The 22,083-nt window shown below is 47.7% G+C and overlaps 1 long non-coding RNA gene across 5 annotated transcripts in view; it reads left to right on the top strand.

The window, feature by feature from the left end:
- The first annotated feature begins 1,341 nt into the window (after nt 1-1,341).
- Nucleotides 1,342-22,083, top strand: part of LOC123648450 — a 147,167-nt gene continuing 126,425 nt past the window's right edge. Inside the window, exons 1-3 of one of the 5 annotated variants that reach the window (XR_006738629.1) lie at nt 1,342-1,470; nt 19,223-19,348; nt 21,190-21,239. This is a non-coding gene — a long non-coding RNA (uncharacterized LOC123648450). Of the gene's footprint in view, nt 1,471-7,545; nt 7,718-13,838; nt 13,940-15,967; nt 16,841-19,222; nt 19,349-21,189; nt 21,240-22,083 lie in introns of those variants that run through there. The other 4 variants (XR_006738633.1, XR_006738632.1, XR_006738630.1 and 1 more) reach the window with 4 other exon arrangements.

Here is a 22,083-nt window from a genome sequence, read left to right as displayed (position 1 = left end):
CAAACCAGCCCCAAGCGGGTTATTCGCACGATTTGGGAAGAGTCAATGTCTCGGGTCCCGCACTTCCGCCCCCTCCATCAGTCTTTTAGGGCAGATTAGGGTACCCGCTGAACTGCCCTGCGACAGGAGGCTGCGACAAGCAGGCTACTTCCCGAGAGGGAATCAACTCCAAGTTCCCGCTCCGAGCGGCTGGTAGTGGCTAGTAATTCGGACTTTCTCCCTCAGGGCAAGAGTGCCAGGAAGGAAGGAAGACTAAGAGACCCTCGAACGCCCGTAGGGAGGACTGCGGAGCAAGGGCCCAGGACTGCGGTGCAAGGGCCCAGGCGGGCGCGGCCGTCGGCGCGGTAGCTTAGCCGCTGCCAGACAGTGGAACTCTGAGCTCCGTGGCTGTGGGTCGCGGGATTTTATGGGGGCCTCGCCAGCTTCCGCAGTCTGCTGCGGTCTGTGGAACTGGGAAGGATAAAATGCTGATTTCTATTTATTCAAAAAGAGTCATTCGGTTTGAATGACCATGATCCATGGTTTGCTTCTGACGCCTGCAGTACCTGGACGATCTTTTCAAAATACCTTCCTCACTAGCTTGCCTGGCAGATGAAATAATCAGAGGGGAAAAAACAGATCATTTCATCCTTCTGATTTTTTATTTTATTTTTATTAAGTGAAGGAGCTCTTTTGTGTTATAGATATTCGTATTTTTGCGGTGTTGTCATCTTACTTGCTCGAGGGGTGCGAACTCAGACGCATCGGGGCTATTCAACATATCATTTGTTCTCTTGCTTTCCTCTTGTTCAGCCAACTAAGCTTTTTAAATGTTTTGTTCTTCAAAAGTTGAACTTAGGAGTACTGATGAACTTTGTTTGCAGTGTCACATTCTGAGTCCTTCCCCTAACTGGCGGGTGCCTCCCAAGCTTTGAAAGTCCTGCTTTTCTCCAGGTTCATAAACCAAAGTTCTTTACGCTCGCTTCTCAAACCCTTTTCCTAGGCTCCCCTTCCTCGCTGAAAACATAACGGGCTGCATGTGTGAGCGCGTGTTTATACTGCATTGGTTTTATATTTCAGATACATCAGAAGAGCTAAGGCCTTTGCTCGGCATCACTTGCTTACGGCTCTTTCCTCCTTAAATTGGGGACTCGTGTCCCTCCTGTCCTTGGATTCAGAGGAGAGTCCTGGGCAATGGCACAAGCAGGAGTTTTCTCAGTTACTTGCTCACCCGCGCTGCATATCCCCTCATGTCCACTAGAGGTCACTGGCCCCTCGCGGCTCGCCGCGCCACCGGCCGCCTCTGGCTACTCGAGCTCAAATTAGCCGCGCGTTAATTAACACCCGAGTCCATCAAGGCGCGTTCCTCAGTACAGTACTCCAGCAGAGCTTATATAGACAACCCAAACCCAGCCAAAGCAAACCTCCCCAAACCCAACACTTCCAGCATGTCCAAAATGGGAGACAGGAGCCTGAGTAACCCGGGGCAAGGTATAGTGCCATCGCGCTTTAACTTTTGTTCTATGGGGCTTGCTAAGTTGCTGTGAAGATAACATTCTCTGTGAGCGCAGGTTCGGCGGGGCCTGCCTCCGCTCTCCTGCCCTTGCAGGAGGGCGGGGCGCGCTCTGGCCCCTGCAACACACTGGTCCTCCGGGCGAATTTCTCCAACACGATCGCCAAGGGGAAGAGGGGCGCAGGTCCACACCGTCCTAGGCGCACAAGAATGTAAAGGGAGGATATTTATTTAGGGTTTGAAGCACAAGAAAATACCCAGACGTCTTTGAAATTGGCAGAGGAAAGAAATATAAACCACGAGGTTTCTCATGCCTTTTAATGCAGAATGGGAAAGGGGGAGTTGACGGTGGAGATGGACGCCAGGAATTGACCTAGTGACTTTAAAGCGGGAGCGAAGGGGTGCCTGCGGAGCCCAGGGAAGGTCCCTGCCTCTTGCTGAGTGAGCGTGGCTTTTTAAAGATCCACACGAAGCTTTGGGTGTAGCTTGTTATTTGTTTCAACCAAAGCCCGATAAGCATTTCCCACTATGGACTGGGGAGACCGAGTCACGTCTCCAGGGTCTTAATGAAATATTTAAGAATTGATGAAACGAAGTCTGGGCATATTTCAACAAGCACTGTCCAAGTTCCTGATATTGGTGAATCGCCATGACACGTTCCTTTGACATGTGTCGTAATGGGTGGAAGGGTCACTTCAGGAGCTCTTAATTCTTTGGAGAAAAATCTCGGAAATGTTAATTCGGGTTGTGACAGAGGGATTGACATGGCTCTCGGTCTTTTGCGTTAGGTGGGGGACGGGATGTTCGGCAAGGAGGATTGTGGATTTCCTAGGAGTTTGGGGATTGATCTTTTTTCACTGGGTCATTGGTGCGGTCCCCAAAGATCTGGACAGTCAGGCCTTTGGGAGAGCGAGATCCAGCCTGTTAACCACCGTTTGCCCCAACTGCTAGCCAGAGGCAAAGGATGCCTGGAGCGCCCTCATTTCGGGATAGGGCTTCTCTTGGGTTTGTTTAATGATGGCCGATTAATGAAGGCATTGTGCGCCTTCTGGGGAAAGGGGCAGCCCAGGCGGCTTACTGGCTGCGTTCAAGCGTTAGGCCACGCCTTGGGCATCTCCAAGGTCCCCATCAGTAGCACCCAGGGGGCAGGCGGGAGCAGGGAGTGAGGGCTTCCGGAAGCCCCGCAGCAGGTGAGTAGTCGGTAGCAAGGGACGTCCGATGTCCCCTGAGAGAGCTCTGGGACATCGGAACCGCAGCTTTGTTTATTCGCGGTCTCAAGTTATTGGGGAGCCACCCTTGAAGCGTCCCCTCCAGGATCCAGCCCCACTTAAACTCCGAAAGTGGGGCCGTCCTCCAGCCCAAACTTCGTTCCTCTTCCCCCTTGCCTTTGGCTCGGGCGCGGCGGAGCCAGCGTGCCAGGCCCGAGCCGCCGCAGCAACCGGATCCCGCTCCAGTGCCAGCACAGGTGTGAGCCTGAGCTGGTATTATGTAACGGATTTGGCAGCCCCGGCTCTTACCAAACTGAATTAAAGAGGGCGGGGTTTTCTCTTTTCTTCTCTTTTCCTTTTTCTTTTGACTACATCTGGTCAGGTGTACTCGATCCGCGGCAGCAGGTGTTATTTGCAGAAAAAGACTGAAGCGGAATGGCGGCGGAGGTCAAAGCGCCCCCAGAGTGCGGCCCAAGGCAGGCCTGGGGACTCCGGGAACAGCCTCGGGCGTTCCCTCCTGCAGCCGCTCACCTGCAGCGGCTCGCCATAGCCGCAGGTGCCCTGAATTTCAGGCACAAGGAGCGAGGAACGAGCTGCCCGGCTCGTTCTGTTTTCTGGCCAAAACCCCTCAGGTAGAAACTGTGGGTTTCCATCCTGATGACTATTTGCCTTTTATTAGCCTACCGACCTGCCCCCGGCCCCCCCTCCACCGCGAGTGTGGTTGAGTGTGAGTCTGGACGCAAAATCAGGAGATTCTAGGTAAAACACCCTCGCAGGCGACAGGGAGCCCCGCCTTCATCTCGGTAACGTTACCTGCGTGCAGCCTCGGCCGAGGCAGGTGTCTAAAAATCAGCGAAAGGGAGCCGGTCCAGAACTCTTTCTAAGATGCAAGACCACGGAATTCTCATCAAGTAGAAATTTAAAAGCATTTTACCAATTTTGGTAAGCTGTATAAGGGGATTTCATACGATCAGCCTCCATTTTATTAGGCAGGTACAAAAAATAATTTGGGTATGTTGACATCTCTCTCTCCAAACTGTCAGTTTACTTGTGGACACCATTTGTTGCCGTCCTGGGATTTGACGCTAAGAGCTGTTTTGAAACCTTAGAGACCTAAGGAAGCGTTTGAACCCTTAAAAGTCAAAAACTCAATTTGGGGGAGTAGGCTTAATTTTAAATGCCAAAAGAGAATAATTTTTAAGTTACCAACTTGAAGGCTAAATTTGAATTTCTGCGTTGAATCCTGAAAGGAGCACTATTGAAGGTGACGAGAAGGTTTAAAAACACTCGGAAAGTTATGACAGTAACTATGATGACAGTGACCAGACAGAGGCTGATGTCCAAGTGGTTATTTGCAGGAGATAAAGGAATGTGTCTCAACTCCTTAATTCGTACTGATGAATTCAGCCAGAAACTCACCCCTATAAAGACGTGAGTCGCAACTTCACAAATAAAAAACGTCTCTTTCTGGACTAGCTATCATCTGCAGAGGTACTTCCAGGAAAGCTGTAGGCTCCTTTATACCGACATTTGCATAACCCTGAAGTGCCCCTGTACCTCTGTGTTAATTGTAGCACAACCCCACACAACGACTACCTATAAATGAAAATTTTTTTAATCTTGTAAGAGATAAGCACGAAGAAGACTAACATCTACCAGGAAATTTTTAAAAACAAAGTTTAAACTAGCCCCATTAAATATATCATGGTCAAAACTGTTCAGTGGTGAGTTATTCTTGCTTTCCCTGCTGCTGCCAAAGCCATTGATGATCATAGGAGCCCTCAGCGAAAAGAATCAGGAAGAAGCACACCCCCACCTCCTCCTATTTTTTTTTTTTGAAACGCACATGAGTTTCTTCATGAATTCCATTTGCTGGATATCTTCTGCCAGCTGAAGATCCTGTAGTGATCTGGGTAGGGACCAGCCCCCACATGTAGCCGTCTGTTCCTGGGCAGAACTGGAGATGCAACTACATTTTCTTGCCAGCAGGACAAAATGATTTTGCCCAGAATCAGGTTGTGTTTTCAAGTTACCCTTCCTCTCTAATCACGTGGTGCTTAAAAGACTGATAAAGCACGCTCCTCAGTGGGGGTACCACAGAACCAGTTGGGGTTTGGGGGCTTTTCTTGAGTCCTCATAAAAGATTCCACACCTTGGACAGGGACAGATTGTAGTCCTTGGGGCATCAGTGGCTACTTGGTGTCTAATGCAAGCCTGTGGGCATTTTGTTAGTAAAGAAGAGGAAATCTCTGAGATTGTAGATGATTTAAAAGGAAATAAAAAGGAATGCAATTTGTGAAGTTGTTTGTTTAAAATATAAAGAAAAGTTTTGCAAACTGCTAAATTCTACTTAAACACAATCCAAAACTTCTTTTGTCCGCCTTTACCTATTGGATAATAAGTTATTTTCTTTTACGTAATTGTTCTGTACATCAAAGCTGTCCCTTGTTGAACTCCTCCTCCTCCTCTGTAGAACTCAATCCTGAGGTCTCATTAGAACACAGCACTGGCTAATAATTTTAAAGAAAGATAGGCAAATTCTCAAAAATGGTATTCAATAAACAGGGCAGTTTAATTACTAAGCAATTGTTAAACAATGAAAAATATCTCCACCATGCCATTGAACTATGGCATGAACGTTGCCCTTATAGTGTACAAATACTCATCTCTAAACGTGTGTCTGATCCATGCAGACCGAACTGCTGATACTCAGAAAGCTAGCGCCAAACAGTGTGGATGCCTGAGGGGTCCCGGTGTGCGCAGAGTGTAGTCCTGGCACGGAGACCATGGGTGCAGGCTGGGCTGGGGTCTGTGTGCTTCCTACTTCCACTCTTATCACTGCTATCCAAAAGAATTTTTAAAGCTCCATTTGGGTTAGTAATATATGGTCCTTTTATATATAGAATAACCAGTTCGTTCCACTGAGAAGAAATATTTTTATTTGCCTACAACTAACATAATTTTCAAAGAGCAACTTTGTTTGCTCCATTTTCCTTTAAAACTATGGTGGGCATACGCTAGCAACATTTTGTTATCCTTATTCTGAAATAAGATTTGGCAGGTAAATGGGTTCTAAAATATGTCATATGTTCAACAATTTAATGTTCAGAGATTCTTTATGCCACAGGATAGGTGTATAGCTCTATAGCAATAACAATCCCTTAGCTGAATATACAAATGAGTAGTTCACCAAACCATCTAGTGGTTTCACTGGAGTGGGAGAAGGGAGATGGTTACCGTGACATCATTGTTATTATTTAAATTAAACTGCTACAGGAGAATATAATTGTTAATAAAAACCTCCACGCCCCTCAAAGTCCTCCCCCCCAACATTTTATGACGTGCCATCCACAATGAATGTAAGTAGAATTATTTTGATCCTGGTAGCCTACTGTACAATTATACTGTCGCACCTATAGGTCAGCAAGAAAATACAGAAGAAAATTACTATATTTAGTAACAGTTATTTGAGAATATATATGTATATTTACGAGTTTAGCGTATCCGTGTTCAAACCTAATTCTCTTTATGAATGTGTGTGTATGTGTGTGCGTGCAGAGAGAGTTCTATAAGCAGGTTGTGTGCATACTCTGTAGCATCCTCGTGTTTGTACATTAAAGGCTTCCATGTAATCATTCCATGGGGCTGGTTTAATGCATTTAACAGAGAACTAATGGGTAGTCTATATCGAAAAGCATGCTCCTATTTTTAATCCTGTCACGTATTGAAGCGGTTTCGTGCGAGTCTGAGGCTTTCACCTTTATCCATCGTGGATGCTCTTGTTCAAGAAAACCGTTCCAACCACTTTTGGTTCCTGACCATTGCTAAAATGCCTCCCCTTCTTTCTCTGAAAGTATTCTTTATTTTTAAAGCCTATTTTCGTCATAGTTAACAACAATAGTGATAAACAATCCCTGCTGTATTGAAACTCAGTTGAAATGATCCGGTGAGCTCTCCCCTTGGTCCTTGCTGCAAAACTGTAATCTCAAATACTGAATATGGTCGGACATGGTCGTGGGCTCCAAGCTGCAGGAGACGGAAGCTACTTTTTCGTGCCGGGATTTTACCTTCTTTCTAGCCTGGAGCGTGCGCGCTGTGCGCGTACACACACACACACACACACACACACACACACACCCTCCGTAAAAACAAGCTGAGGTGAGGGGGTGCCCCTGTGTGAACAGAGACGCAGGGCTCAGGCTGAGCCTGGGCCGTGGGGAGGCCTCCCGCGTGAGCAGCGCCGGCCCCAGGGGCTGTAACTAAGGTGGGCGCCTGCGGCCAGGGTGAGGACGCGCGGGAGCTGTGCGGGCCTCTGGCTCTAGTCTGAGACGCAGGAGAGGATGGCCAGCCTCCCGGGAGTGAAATCAAAGTTCCATGGAGGTTGGAGCCCCTAGACAGCACCCTTGCCCAGGCTGAGGGCCCTCCATGGTTCGAGCTCGCGAGTGGAGCGGCCTCCAGCGCTCGGTCTGCTAGGGTAGAAGCCCGGGAAGGGGTCCCGCGGCGCCAGCTTTTGTACGACCCCGCCTTGGCCAGCCGGGATCTGACGCACCGGCTCCCCCGGGACGCTGGGGGCGTCGCACCGCAGCTGGGTGGGGAGCAATTTATTTCTCGCAGTCCCATCCCAGCCCATCTTCGGTTACTCCACCCTACCCCTCCCATCCCTCCTCCTCCTCCTCTTCCTCCTCCTTCTCCACCGACGCTTGCACTACCTCCTGATTCTCCACCTCCTCTTCATCCTCCATCCCCCTTCTACTTCTCTCTCCCCCTCTCTCCTCCCTCCCGCCTCCTTTCTCCCTCTCCCCTCCCTCTCTCCTCTGAATAAGCAAGCTTTTGCCTCTAAAAGTCACAAGTAATCCTCGTGTGTGACAGAGAGAGGGAGAGAGAGAGAGGGAGAGAGAGAGAGAGAGAGAGATGAGCCTGCCTAGAGGAGCGGAAGGCAGGAAGGGAAATCTGGCACAACGGCTGGGAAAGGAAACTTGATGCTTCTGGGCCACCATTTGCCCGGGCCTCGCTCAAGGTAAGTACACTGGGGGCCCGCGGAGCTCCATACCTGTCAGGGTTCAGCCCCTGCCCATAGCGGAGAGACCCGCACCATTCCCTGGGGCTACACAAGTAAGGATGAAAAAGGGGGTGGGGTGCGGGTGGAGGAGGGCTCCAGCTCAAGGGCTCGGGGCCAAGAAGATGCGGTGCGCCTAGGAGCTTGTACCCCAGGCTCTTGTCCCGGAGCACCTTGTACGTCCAGCTATCCGATTCTCCTCCCTTATGTTGGGTGTTCGACAGCTCCTTTTCTTTACACACCCGCGTGCAAATGAGCCCCTGCTCTGTTATGAAGTGAGAATGCGCGCCTCTCTCAAACCTCGGAAAGGGAAGTTTGGTAAGGCGGGGGCTTTGTAGCTCTGCCGTTCCCTGGAACCTAAACTGGGAACCCTAGACTTGCGCAGAAAATTAATAGTTTCCCCCCTTACCTTAAAAAAATTACCTTTAACGAAAAATTGTATGTATTCAAAAAGATTATTGGATTACCATGTCTGATCAGCTGCTGATGACCTACCAATAAGAGTTTTAAACACACACGCACATCCACGCGCGCGCGCGCGTACACACACACACACACACACACACACACACACACACACGAGGGGCTATGTGCAGTGAGGAAGGCCTTCATAAGTAACCAAAAATTCAGAGGGAGTCTCGGGGACTTCTAAATGTATAAGGCTGTGTACGTGTCCTCCTTGTGTACAGAGAGCAGAGGGAGGGGGCAGAGGGAGCGCGCGTTCGCTCGGCGTTTTCTCTGTGCCTGTGTGTTTCGTGTGTTGTCAGCTGGCTCTGGTTTCTAAGCGCTGAGCGCTGCCAGGGGCGGGGGCCAGCATTCACCATCCACCTCGGCACCCTAGTGGCGAAACAGGACTCATTTGTTTGGTGCAGAGCGGTGACGACCTAGAAGAAACTGAAGTGTGGTTAGGTCGGCCCCCTGCCATCCATTACACCTGCGGCAGATGGCTCAAGTGGTAGAATGGTTTTGTTTGCCCAGATCAAGAAGGGAGGAGGGGGAAGCTAGAGCTTCGCCCCACTCAAAAGAAGTACCATGAAGAGCCAAAGAAATGAGAAGCCATATTCATACCATCAAAAGCAATAATGGTGCCGCCTTCCATGAGTGAACCTAGACATGTTAGTGACCTTGGTACCTGGCCCCAACTGATAACATGGCAGCATTTTAGAAACAGTATTTTTTCAAATGTATTTTTGACGAATTGCCTACTCTTCCCTACACACACATACACACACACACACACACACACACATACACACTCATCTCCAACCAGATGTACACAGGTGTCCTTGGAGCTCTACTCCCTGAGGCCAAACGTCAGTAAGCCCCCGAGGATTTCCAGAGGCAGGGAGCCTCTCCCTTCTTCTGAAAAGATTTTTTTCAATAAGGCTGCCAGCTTCTAAACACATTCCCCCTGCCCAGACAGCCAGGTTTCAAATGTATCCATCTCATTTTCACATGCAACGATGTGTCTTTCTGATCAATATTCCCATCCTTGCATCCCTTCCTTCCTCCATGCTACTCAACAAGCAGGAAAGGAAGTACACACACCCTCCCAGGCAGCCCAGAGGGAGGGCAGGTGTGACAAAGAACACAGACACAGTCTAATGACAGTTTAGCCTGTCTTATATTCTTTAATTTTCTTGCTAAATAAGAACTGAAAGAAATATCAAGGGAGACCTAAACAGAATGAAAAGCCTTATCTCCACCCTTACTTCACACACACACACATTACTATAACACCCATATATTCATACATTTACATATATTTATTCATATTTCTTATGAAGTAAGAAATAAATTACTTCACTCAATTTTCTGTTCTAAACAGGAAACATTCCTTCAATTACTTATAATTGATTATAATTGAATTTCTAATTATGATAATGCTTGGGGGTGGTTAGCGTGCAAAGAAATGCCACCATTTTTGACGCAAATTCCATTTTTCTATCTTCTTTAGTGACAAATGCCAAATCAACATTTTTTAGTTAGTTAAAACCAAAGACTATCAAATGGCAATGAGAACCCATTCTAGCTAATACTTTGGTATCACAGATCAAGCTACATTCTAAAAAGCCAAAAGGAAAAGGAAAAAAAATCAACCCTTTAATTTTTCAAGATGCTTTCAATACCCAAATACACCTCTGAACTGGATTTGGTTGATGGGTGCTGGTTGTGTGCCCAAAGTAATTTAATTTTTCTATAATCATTTTCCTTTCCTATGAAAGTTTCCATTTTATAAGGAGAAAGTTGACTTTGGTATATAGTGGGGTACAAGATTCATTGAGAAAAATGCCATTAGCCCTATTTTATTCATTATTTGTAATATGGGCTTATTCATGCATCATACAAACTGCTAAGGGTCTCTTCTGGGATGTGAATTCACATGTTAACAGAACAAAGTCAAATTCACTTGTAGGAAAATAAAAAAGAAAAATACTTGCAGAACTGAGTTGAAGAGTAGGCTTTTTTAGCCTTTTAGAGACTTTTTGTTTTTTTCAGAGAGAAAGAACGAGGAGAGAACTGATCTAAAACACTTGGCTTTAAGGACAATAAGAGCTTCCAATTTTATTTAAATAAAATAGAGTTAGTAAACATTTGCAACTGTAGAGAATGAAGAAAAAAATTTAGCCCTAACAAGCCCCCTCGCCCCACCTTTCTGCTCAAAACACTTTATATCCTAGTTCCAACCATTATCTCAAGCTAAGAAAAATAATTTCCAAGATAAACTCTTGAACTTTGAATGAAAAAAATTTTTTTTAATTCTGGGATTTGTTAATGAATAATATTTTAAATGGAAATCTCAAGAATTCAAATTAGTTGGAATACCCCAATCTTTCAAAGGGAAGGAATATGTTTTAATATTTGAGCAGTTTAATATAAGAATCACACTCAATCAGTTTTTTTTTAGGCCCAAGTGAGCCTCAGAATCTGACAAGGGGAAAAGTAGGCAACTAGGGACTAAGGGAAGCTGAGGTCCCTCCCTCCTCCGTCGCTGCTGGGACCACCTACTTCACGTCTCCTTTTCATATGAAATGGCTATTTGCTATTACAGAAAAGACTCGGTAAGAGAATCTGTAATAAACGAATTGCTTTTTCTCTATCCCCAGCTTTGCTAGGTTGTCCTCATACCTCGCCATCCCTTCGCAACCTCTTCTACCTTCCCGAACAGAAGACAACAATAGAAGCCATTTAGCAGGAGATAAATACACACACGTATATATACATATATTATACATATGTATAATATATACAATATATAAATAGATATACTTTAAAAATATGTACTTTGATATATGTATGCTTTATATATATATGTATACTCTTAGGTATCAAAAATATCACCAACACCCCAAATTTGCCTTTACTCGAGGAGTAATTAAGAAGATCATAATTCTTAAAGAAAAAAGAAAGGCGCTAGCAAATCTCACTCCCTGGCGGCAGTGAGGGGGCACTAAAGGTACCGCAGCTGGCTAGCAGGAGGGCTCGGACGGTTCGCGTGCCTGGCGCCAGTCACTGTGTATGAATCTGTGTCCTTGACTCGCAAATTTCACCGTTTAGGGGAAGATAATGAACTCTTTTCTGTTCCTAATTTGTAAAGATATAATCTTTAGTTAGTGCTGCTATGGTGGTGAAGAGGCCTGGGTCATGAACCCAAGGAGGTCAGGGCTCCAACCTCCACTAGGATCTCTCTCGTAAAACCAAGAGATGGTGGCCAACTGTGACTGCGGGTTCCTCGGGTTCTCCAGAAGAAAGGGCGTGTGTGCGCCTGTGTGTACAGCACCATCGTGCAGTCCCTCTAGAGGTCTCCAGAAGCTGTGGCTTTGCCTTCCCCAGGGAGGGCAAGGCCTAGCACGGTCCGCAGAGCCTTGGGCGCACGAACCCTGGTCTTCCAAGTGCACAGAGCCGGGCACCCCGCGGCCCAGGGCCGCCCTGACGGCCAAGGCGCGGTACTGATTCTGCCAGTAGGTGTCGCTGTTCCCCTGCCGGCGGGAGCAAGGAGCCCTGCGCGGGGCCCCAGCGCCAGACCGCCCTCCGCGCCCGGCGGGTTCACAGGCCCAGCAGAGCTCGGCGGACAGGGCCGTCCTCCCCCGCCCCCACCCCGGGACCGTGCCCTCGCTCACCTGGCCACGACCGCGGCTACACTGCCGGCCTAAGGGAGCGCCTTCGGGGAGAGAAAGGAGGGACGGTTCCACTGGGGCGAGACCTGGGGCCCCGTCGGAAGCGGCTCAAAGCCGGCTTCTCTCGCGGCTACCAACTCTCCCTCCTTTCCCTTCACGTGCCTTGGGCGGCGGTGGGCTTTGAGCGCATCCTGGTAAGATCCCCAGCCCGGGATTCACCACGGGCTCCAAACTGGCTTTAAAAATAAACAAGAGGTTGAAATCCCAGCTTCGTGGGAGCTAGCCACAGAAAGAGTGGATTGGCTTCAATATGTTTGCCTCAAAAAAAGAAGAAAAAGAAAATAAAGAAACCTGGGCCTGGCTACATGCGTGAGCCACCTTGTACACACGTATGCACGCAGAAATGCACGGTGACCGTGAGAGCCGCCTCTGCCCCCGCCCCCGCCCAGGAAGGAGTCAGTGTCTGTAACGTGGTTGTCTTCCCCAAAAGCGTTGCTCGCCAAGTATTATTTCCCCTTCGGAAGCCTAGCAGTTAGTACGTCTTCGGAATCTGTATTGAAATTCTAGGTATTGAGAATTCTGCGCCCTTCTCTGGCGTCCTGCGGCTCCCTGCCTTCGGCCTCAGTGTGCCGAGTTAAGAGATTATTAATCAGAGGCGTATTCTTTTTGTGTGTGTTTCAAAAGGAGGGCGTTTGGCTTATGAATACCGAGAGGGACATTTACAATGGCTACATCCTATAAGTAATTGGAGATTTTATTATGATTCTGATTGTTTTGTATAGGGAAAACACTAGTCTGATTTGAAGATGGGGAGGAGGAAACCGCATTGAATAAGCTAAATTCAGAACCTCGTGTTAGTGAAAGAATTGGTATGCAAAACGGAACTAGCTGTGTATTTAGATTAGCGTTTAAAATCGTACCTCCAGTCAAAACGTGGGGACATTTTGCACTAAGTTTTTTAAAAGACCCACACTTTATCTTTTTTTTGTAAAAGTAATAAATTCGTGAAGAGAAAAAACATAATCAGATACCTGACAGGATGAAAGAAAAATTCTCACTTAAAGTCCAAAATATTTCGAAACACATTTTGTTCCTGACCCTGGGCCACTGTCTCACTATCTCGGAGGACATGGCTGGACAAGTGCTGAGTATTCAAGGCAAGCCTTAATTTTTACTGTGAGGTTGCCAATATCATCTTTAAATGTCACGCCTTTTGCTATGTTTCATAAAACTGGCTCCTTTCTGTTAAGTCCTATATCTGTTATACAATTCTAAATAATTATTTCTGATTGAGACGGCAAATTAATCAATCGGTGACGTGGTGGCGGCGGTGGGGAGAAGCACGTGTCTAATTGGAGGTTGTGAAGTTCAGTGAGGTGGTATTTTTAGCTTGAAAAGTCCAAATTCAGATATTTGGGTATTTCTCCCCCTCCCATCGTTTCCCCACCTAGTCCTCATTTTACTCTCTTTCACTCAACCTTTTGGGTTCCCTGTCTCTCTTTTCTCTCCCCTTCTCGCTTCTGTCTTCCCTCACCCTCCTACAGCGCCTCTCCCCTTTCCTTGCTCTTCTTCTCCTCCTCCTCATCTCTATCTCTCCTCTCATTTATTGTCTGATTCTATCAGTCAAGTTAATATAAAAGTAGCAAATGGGAGGCCCAGCACCCTTAGCAGGCCCTCTCATCGACGCGTGCAGGGCACTTTAAGGAGATGTCGGTTGCTGCCAGGTTACCGGCCGGAGTAGTGGCCCTTAGTGCAGGGCACGCTGGTTGCGGAGGAGTTGGGGTCTGCGCGGGGTTGCGGGGCTTATTCAAATACCGCCCGCTGCTGCTGTGATTCGCAGGGACACGGCCTCCATATGGTAATGCGGGGCGGGAGGGGAGGCGCAGAGGGGAGGGGAGGAGAGGATGGGGGTGAGGGCGGGGTGGGAGGGGGCTCCGGCACCGCGCGCTCGGCTGCCGGGCTGGGACAGAGCACCCGGACCCGCGGCGGCAGCGGCAGCGGCGCTACCCACCCTCTGCCCCAATACCCACCGAGCCAGCGAGCCACCTAGCCACGGGCCCTCGGGGTAAGCCACAGCGCGCACACGGCAGCGACGGTGACGGTTCACAGGCTTCGGGTTACTACCATGCACCAATAAGGGAGATTAGAAACAGAAAAGGAGATTACAGAGAGATCAGATATAAGAGGTGTACCTCTCTGTGTTCCTTGTCACACAGCGTGCGCGCGCGCGCACACACACACGTATCTGTACACACATGCATGCTCAGATAGCCGTACATGCACACATTCCTTGCTACTGCCATCTAAATATATGCACCGACACTCTATGCCCTGCAACGTGGCCGGTGTGTTTGTCCTGATCCTGCATAAAGGCAGGCAGGTATGTGCGAGAGTCCACGCAGGAACAGCCACGCACAATTTAATTGCAGCCAAACTCAAAGAGACAGCCTGCCGAATTGTTTCAGTCAGCCAGGTGCCCCCCAGAAACTGGCAATTCTGCAGCCAGTTGTGAAATCCTGAAATTATTTTTAAAATGTGCTGAAAATGTACTTTAGGAAACGTAATCTTGCTATATATGGCAAGGTAAGGGCAAACCTGAAGGATGAGTGTGGTTCCGTTTTTAATGTTTTACGTGTAGCCATCTGACCACTTTTTATTGGGTGACATATCATATGAGCACTTTGGTGTAGGCTTGGAAAAACTACAGCCATAGGTAAGGCTGGAAATGCCTTAAGAATTAAGGGTGCTAAAAATGGATGCTGGATAGTCCAGCATGAAAGATGGCATACAGCTGTAGGTTTGAAATAGGGGGAAATACATGTGAATATTTATACATGAAAGCCATTGAGGAGGGCTGAGTCTTGCCCTGAGTATCTGTGCAGGTAAGTCATTCATAAGAAAACTAATTACCTGTGCATGTACTTGGACTTGTTTAATTGAGTAAGCTGCATGTGTGCATATTTGCTGGGTTTTTCTGTGGCTATGTAATTATGGACTGAGTCTTTTTTAAAATGATAGCTTTGGGGAAATTTTAAAAAGTGGAATATATATACATTTTTTCAAAAGCTATCCTGCTGAATAGCTATATTGCCAGGAAGGAGAATCCAATCCTATAAACAAGATTGCCATTTCTTGAAATCTAACTCAAGGCCTGTATATTTTAGGGCACATCAACTGATTTAATATGTTCAACTGTTTTATTTGTGTAATTGTTTTCATTTCAAAGTAAGGAATTAAGGATGCTTTTTAATCAAGATAAAGTGCCTTGTTTCCAGCCATATTAAAATAAAAATGAAACTCACTAAATTTTGAATGCAGCAGATAAGGTACAACATACAACATGGTTGAAAATGTCTTCCTTGCAGAAGGCTGTCCATTGCTGTGTCTACACATTTTAAAATAGATTTTTCTTTTTGCAATAAGAAATGCTAGAAAGCAATAGGGCGGTGAATGCCGCACCTCTCAGTCAATGAGCACAAAAATTCTTTAGAAATCTTTGGAATCACTTCACTTATACATACATTATCTCAAAAGCACTGGCCCCGTACTGTGTTTCTGCTAATATGAAGTTAATTAGACCATCAAACTTTGAGCCTTGAGCGATGGGCATTACAGCCCATCGAGGGGTATGTCAGGAAAGAAAAAAAAATGTGTCTTTTCTTTTATGACCAAACAGGTTATACAGCTGGCAATGCATACATGACAGATGTGCATATTTGTAACCTTAAACAAACAGAAGCAGGGAGACAACTGTGTATATTACCTAGCAAGAGACAGCAGCAGACATTCGCCAAAAAATAAAGACAGACAGAAAAGGACAAGAAAGACTGATAGACATAATAAAACAGCAAAAAATGGGGGGGGGGAGAATCAACAAAACGATACAACCTGAAATTTTCGCGAATTAAAAAATGCAAATATATCTTTACATATGCATCAGTATTAAAAATAATACACGCTGGAACCAACAGGAGCGGGAGCAGGAGGAGGAGGTGGAGGAGGAGGAGGAGAGGTGGAGGAGGAGAGGAGGAGGAGGACGAGGAGGAGGAGGAGGAGGAGGAGGAGGAGGAAAGAATGGAGGCGCCGCGGAGCCCTGATTATGCATGGGCTGGAGCTGCCTCCTCTAACCTGTTCTTCTCCGAGCCGGGCAGCCGGCGGTCCTCAGCCGCCCACAGAACAGGAGCCGAAACAACCGTTCCCGAAGGCTACAGCGTTTATTTTTCTCTTTTGGGGGGTTTTGGCGGTTGTTTCAGGGGCTCGCCAACTGGCCCCTTTAATTAAAAGCTTCAATAAAAGGCGATCGCGCCAGGAATGCACCCGCTCCAGATAGCGCAGGATTTGCATATTTTTTTAATGCCCTAATTTCCTTGATGTATGTAAATGTAGCCGGACGTAGAGGGAGACAGGGAGCTGACGTCAATGGACGTGACCTCGCAGCTAAACCTTGAACGTGAAGCCGGGATGGGGGAAAACACGGAGCGGCAGCCGGCGGAGCACGAGAGCGCGGGCGGCGGCGGCGGCGGCGGCGGCCGAGCTCAGGGCGGAGGCGCCAAGGGGGCCGGTGCTGGCCCCGGGGGAGGACGAGCCGCTGCCTTCTTTCTGCACCGCGCGGCTTCCACCCTTGCCCGCCTTCCAGCTGCACACTCGGACTCTTGTCCTGCGCCTCCAGCCCCACCAAATACACGTTCTTTTGCTTCCCTCAGAAAAGCAACACACCCCAAAACAACAAACCCAAAACAACAGATAAGCCAAATCGAATCCCCAAATATTTTAGGCCAATGCTCGGGTAGCTTATCAGAAAGAAGACTCTGACAATGGAACATAATTTTTTTTTTTTGGCTTCTTTCCACAAGAAGAGGAGGGGGAGACCACAGACAACAGCAAATCACTCCTAAAACACAACTACACGTGTTCCCTGTAGGGAGAGGTAAATCGCCCAGCCGACTGGTGGGAGCTTCTCGTTTCGGTATCTATTTACCTGTTCACTCATTTATGCGCGTCGGCTTCATTAACAGCAGTGTCATGAACGCGCGTTTTAATATGATGGGAGTGCCGTGTGTGCGTGTGTGTGTGTGTTTGTGTGTGTGTGTGTACTGCGAGGTGCTTGGGCTGGCAAACACCGAGGCAGGCGCTGTGAATCAGATGAGAGACATCAGTCTTTCCATGGCCACATCTGGGATTTATCTGCGGAGCTATCTAGGTCAGAGCTCCTAGGCTGGGGTTCGAGTTCACCCCTTTGAAGGACGAGGCCTGATAAGGCTTCCCCTGAACAGGCCCTTCCCGATGCATTGTCTGGGGAAGGGGGACCGAGGTGCTAGCCACGCCGCAGCCGCTGCCTTGCCGGATTTGGCCTGGCGTGTTTCACTCGGAGCTCGGCAGCCTCGGCGCGGAGGCAGCGAATCTCCGGGACGCCGCAGGGAGGCCTTCAGGCTCCCCTTCTTCCGCCCCGCGCGCCGGCGTGTGCGAGCCCGCGCACCAGGCGGGAGCCGCCCCCGCCTCCGCTCTCCACCCTCTCCCAGGCAGCTAAGAAATGGTCCTCGGCCTCTTCTGGGCCGGGGAGCAGAGCTGCGGGCAGGCAAGAAAGGGGCGCCGGAGGCCGCGGCGTGGGCTTCTCTGCCCTGCCCTCGGCCGCCAAGGCTGCCGTTTCTTCGTTCCACCTCGCAGCCCCAGCTTTGTTTTCCTCATCTGCTCGTGGCCACCGGGCCCCACGCCTGCGAGGGGAGTGTGTGCGTGTGCGCGGGGGGCGGGCGCGCGCGGCGGGCGGGGGCCCTCCCGCCAAGGACACGCTTGGCTGTCTGTCCTCCGGCTGCACTTGGCGGGAATGCCAGGGGCGGCCGGCGGGGCTGCGCGCCCGCGGTTCTCATTACTGCTTCCCCGCTCCCCCCGGGCCGTATTTACATACGGGCCACTCGTCTGAATTTTTACTGCGCTCCCCCCGCACTGCCCCCCTCCGCCTCCCGCCCCCGGTCGCACGCGCGCAGGCTCGGAACAACCGCCCGGGCACGCAGACACCCGCGCCCAGGCTGCGGCCCGCCCCGGGCGCGCAAACAGGCCCAGGGGGGCAGACGGCCCTCGGCGGGACGGATTCCTGCACCGCCTCCCCGCCTCCAGTGCGCCCACACCCCTGACAGCCTCCTCGCTCGTGTAGCAGGAAGCCCACCTTCTCCTCAAAGCCCCCACCCTTCCCTCTCTGCACATTTCTACCCCCACCTTCCCACATCTCTGTCTCTCTTTCCTTGGAGACACACACACACACACACACACACACACACACACACACACACACACACACACACCCTTTTTCTTTCCCCTCAAATAGATAAACCCCTATGGCGCGTCCCTGGTACCTTTAGAATAGCTCTGGAGTTTAGAGAATAAAAATCTTTATAATGTATTGCTTGTCTTTAGCCAAACACATTTAACAACCACAACAAAAAAGAGAGGAGTGAGGAAGGGGGACTTGAACCAAAAGACCTTTCTTAAAAAAAAAAAAAGTCTGCAAGTCAAAAGGTCATTCTCCAAGTTTGTAAATAAAATTGCAAAAGGAGTCCTTAAAAAATAAAGGAGAGGAAAGAAGGAAGAAAGGCAAAAAAGACCCACAAGTTACATAAAATGGTGCATTGGAGAAACAAGACAGGGCGATTCTTTTAAAAATTAGTCTTAAGAAACCAACAGAGGGAAAAACTGGAGGAAAAAAGAAAAAGAGAAAAAAATAAAAGGTAAAAAAGGCAAAAGAAGTTTCCAAAGAAATGTGTGCTTTGCATCTTACAATAGGAAAATGTAGCCATTGCCCTCCTTCAGACGAGACATTTCTAATTTGTTCCGTCTGTCAGAAGGGGACTATGAGAGGTTTGGGTGCAAATTCATTATCTCTGGCAACGCAGAACGTAGTGTGGGGACTGAAAAAGACCGTGGCAATGGATGAACAATAGGGCTTCAGTTCATCAGTAACAAAAGCAGTGGGGAAATTGGTTGAGTTTCAGAGCACGTCCTCCTCGGCAGAGGGGGCTGGACTAGACCTTGGACAGCCCCCCCAAAAACTTGCCAAGCCTCGCACACACCACTTCACTTTCCACTCCGAGGCTCAGGGAGCAAGTGCCTGACGTGGGGGGGAAAAGTTGTTTTTTTTTTTTTTTCCTCCTTGGTCTTTTGCGCCCTTCTCTCTCTCCCCAGAAGGGAAGACCCGTTTAAACTATTTTAGACGCAATCAAGCAAGACTCACTGTGTGGAATTGAGCGCCAGTTTTAAATGTGCTGAGGAGAGGAATGATCTGATTTTTTTTTCTTTCTTTTTTTCTTTTCTTTTCTTTTCTTTCTTTCGTTCTTTTTTTTTTTTTTTTTTTTTGGAGACGCCAAAAGGAGCCTGTTTGTGTGCTGCGGCCGCGCTGTGACTCTGGATCTTGTCTTCTGGCCAGCGCTTCGATTCCTGCCCAGCTGGATTTGGGTGGCAACACTGCCTGGCGCAGGGAGATCAAGTGAGTATCGTGGCGGCCCGCAGGCTGCAGCTCGGTCGGCGGCACTGGGCCAGCAGTGCCCGCCGCGGCCTGGCGCACGCACTCATCACCGCGCCCGCGAGCTGGTGCCCGCAGAGCCCCGCTGCAGACCGCTCCAGAGGGCCAGTCCAGGGCTTTGCTTCAGCTAATTGATTGTGTGCCTCGGATGCTAAACCTGTTGATCTCGTGAGTTTTCTGAGCCAGGACTGTTAATTATCCAGCGGCCTGACCCCCAATCGCAGAGAGATGCCAGCAAAATTTCGCGCTGGAAAAGGGAATTTTGTATGTTATTTTGTGTTGGTGGTAGTAGGACTTTTCTCTTTTAAACCTAGAGCAAAATACAGTTGTATTCTGGATTCAGAATTCACATTTTGAATAATTCGCCTCCCTTTAACCGCCCTAAAGTTGCAATTACCTGGCAATGAAGCGAAGGTCTGATTAGGTCCTGGTGGAAAACTTAGGTACAGTAGCTAACTAGATCTGGTTGGTTTCCACTTCCTTTTTCTCTTTGCCTTTTGGATTTGGGGAAGCGAGCGGCCGCTTTGCAGGGTTATTCCAAGTTCAGCTTCATCGGGACGCAACCGCCTTGGTTAGTTAGTTATTGGGACTTGAGCGGTTGAGCTTCAGACGTTCCTGGTACCGGAGAAGCCCAGTCTTTGCGGTTTGCTTGGAGCCCAGACCGGACTGAGGAAGGGAAGACCTCCTTTCTGGGGCCTGGAATTATCTGCCGGAACCCTTGGCGATGGGAACTCGGGCAGTGCATTTGCATTAGTGTCTGCGGCGTTTTCTCTTGCAAATGTACCCGCGGTGCTTGAATAGGGGACTGTCTTGAGGGGTCAGGGCAGCAGTGGAATTGATCAGAAGTTAGACCAGAGGCCCTGTCAAGTCACGGCCACGGCCGTGGGGGCCCCCTCGGATCTGTGGCTGCCTTGGGCCCAGAACGGCGGGGCCGGATCCAGTTTCCTCCCTCTCCTGGTGCCTACCGCTGCCTGCCACCCTCCTTCTCCACCTTGGCACCAGTAATTAGGGCGCTGTCTCAGGAAGCAGCTCCCACAGTCAGCATAATCGAACTAGGGCAGTACTTTCATTTTGCAAAACCAGTAGTCCCACCCTTCCAGTCCAAAATAACAATAAGCATAAAAAATCATAAGAGAAAAGCAACCTATTTTGGGGGAGTGTGAGACTTCTTTAATCTTGGATTGGAGAGGAATGGGGGAAGGGAATAAAAAATCCACCACTTTACAGCAATCAGGTTTTACATTATTCATTGATTTACTGGAGGAAAGAGCCAATCAGGAGCCATAGATGTGAATGCACATCTCAACGTGCTGTGGCCTTACAGTAAACTATTTGCATCTTTCTAATACATTAGATATTTATCCAGGGATTCCCATTGTTTGAAAGGCCTGAAAATTCAGTCTCTTAAACATTTGGAAAATAAGACTTTGTCCAGTCTTAAAATCCTTACATGGAAGGACTCTCCTCTTTTGTATGGCAGGTTGCAAGGCTCAAGTTCCTAGTGTTTCTTAAGAGTCGCTCTTCCTTCCAAGCTAAAAATAAAAGAAGAAAGAAAAATTAATTTCCCACACCCCTTCAGATTCTGCATATTTTGCATTCCCATTATCATGCATATCTCCATTTAAATGCAAATTAGCATATTTAACCCTGTGGGTGCTAAGACTCAGGATATAGTATACTGGGGTTTTATGGAATTTCTTGACATTTTAAGGAATCATGGTAATTGGGATACTTTAAATAAAACCATATCTGTATATGCTTTTATATACATATAAAAACTGTGATCTTTTTTGACTGTTTTTCAGATGAGACTGCAAAGAAGCATAAAATGAATAGACAATCCAACCAACCAAAGGTAATTTTAAAATTTACATTTGATAAAATTGAAGTGATATACAAATTAAAATAGAATATTATTTACTGGGTAGCAGGCCTGGAGTGTGTTGTATATCTCCCAATTCCTGCAATAGATAGAATTTCAGAGAAATCTAAGTTTCCATGTATGCAGTTTTTTCTCCCTGTAGGGAGCCTTTGTATATTGTATATCAAGCATAATACAAATATAACCTGTAACTGCCTATAAAAAGGGGAATTTGGGATACAGAAGAAATAATAGAATACTTTTATTAGAAAGTAAGCCAGTCAAGTACCTTGCCTGAACTATACAAATCGCTGTAAATTAAATGGCTTTTATGTAGAAAATGGTAGTCTTGACTGTAGTAATGGACTGTGGTTTACATGCATGAGAATCATACAAACCAAATATTAAAAGGGGATTTCAATGATAGGCCAATTCTTTATGTACTCTGCAATAGTTTGAATAGGATTCAGAGGTGTTCTAAATACTGGTGACAAACCAGATATATTTGAATTTATGGAGTAACATAATTATGACCGAAATATGTGTAAAATCATAACTTTTCACTTTTAACTTAAGTAGAGATTGTTTATTCCCAAGTAAGCCAGGATGTTTCAATTCATGTTTCAGCCATCTGGAGACCTATGAAAAGATTAGAAAACAAGCATGACAATCACGTCCTAATCTACTGGCCATTAATGGGAATTTATTATCGAATGAGCAGGCAAGCCATTTAAATTCAGTATATCTTTCAATATGCAGATTCAAAAATGAGTATTCTGTAGCTCAGCTAAATAGCTTTTTGAAAGCAAAAGTATCTGATATGAAAACATGTAGGTGT

This window comes from Lemur catta, chromosome 12 (genome assembly GCF_020740605.2).
Source record: "Lemur catta isolate mLemCat1 chromosome 12, mLemCat1.pri, whole genome shotgun sequence".
NCBI lineage: Eukaryota > Metazoa > Chordata > Mammalia > Primates > Lemuridae > Lemur > Lemur catta.
This window is presented reverse-complemented; position numbering and strand designations above follow the sequence as displayed.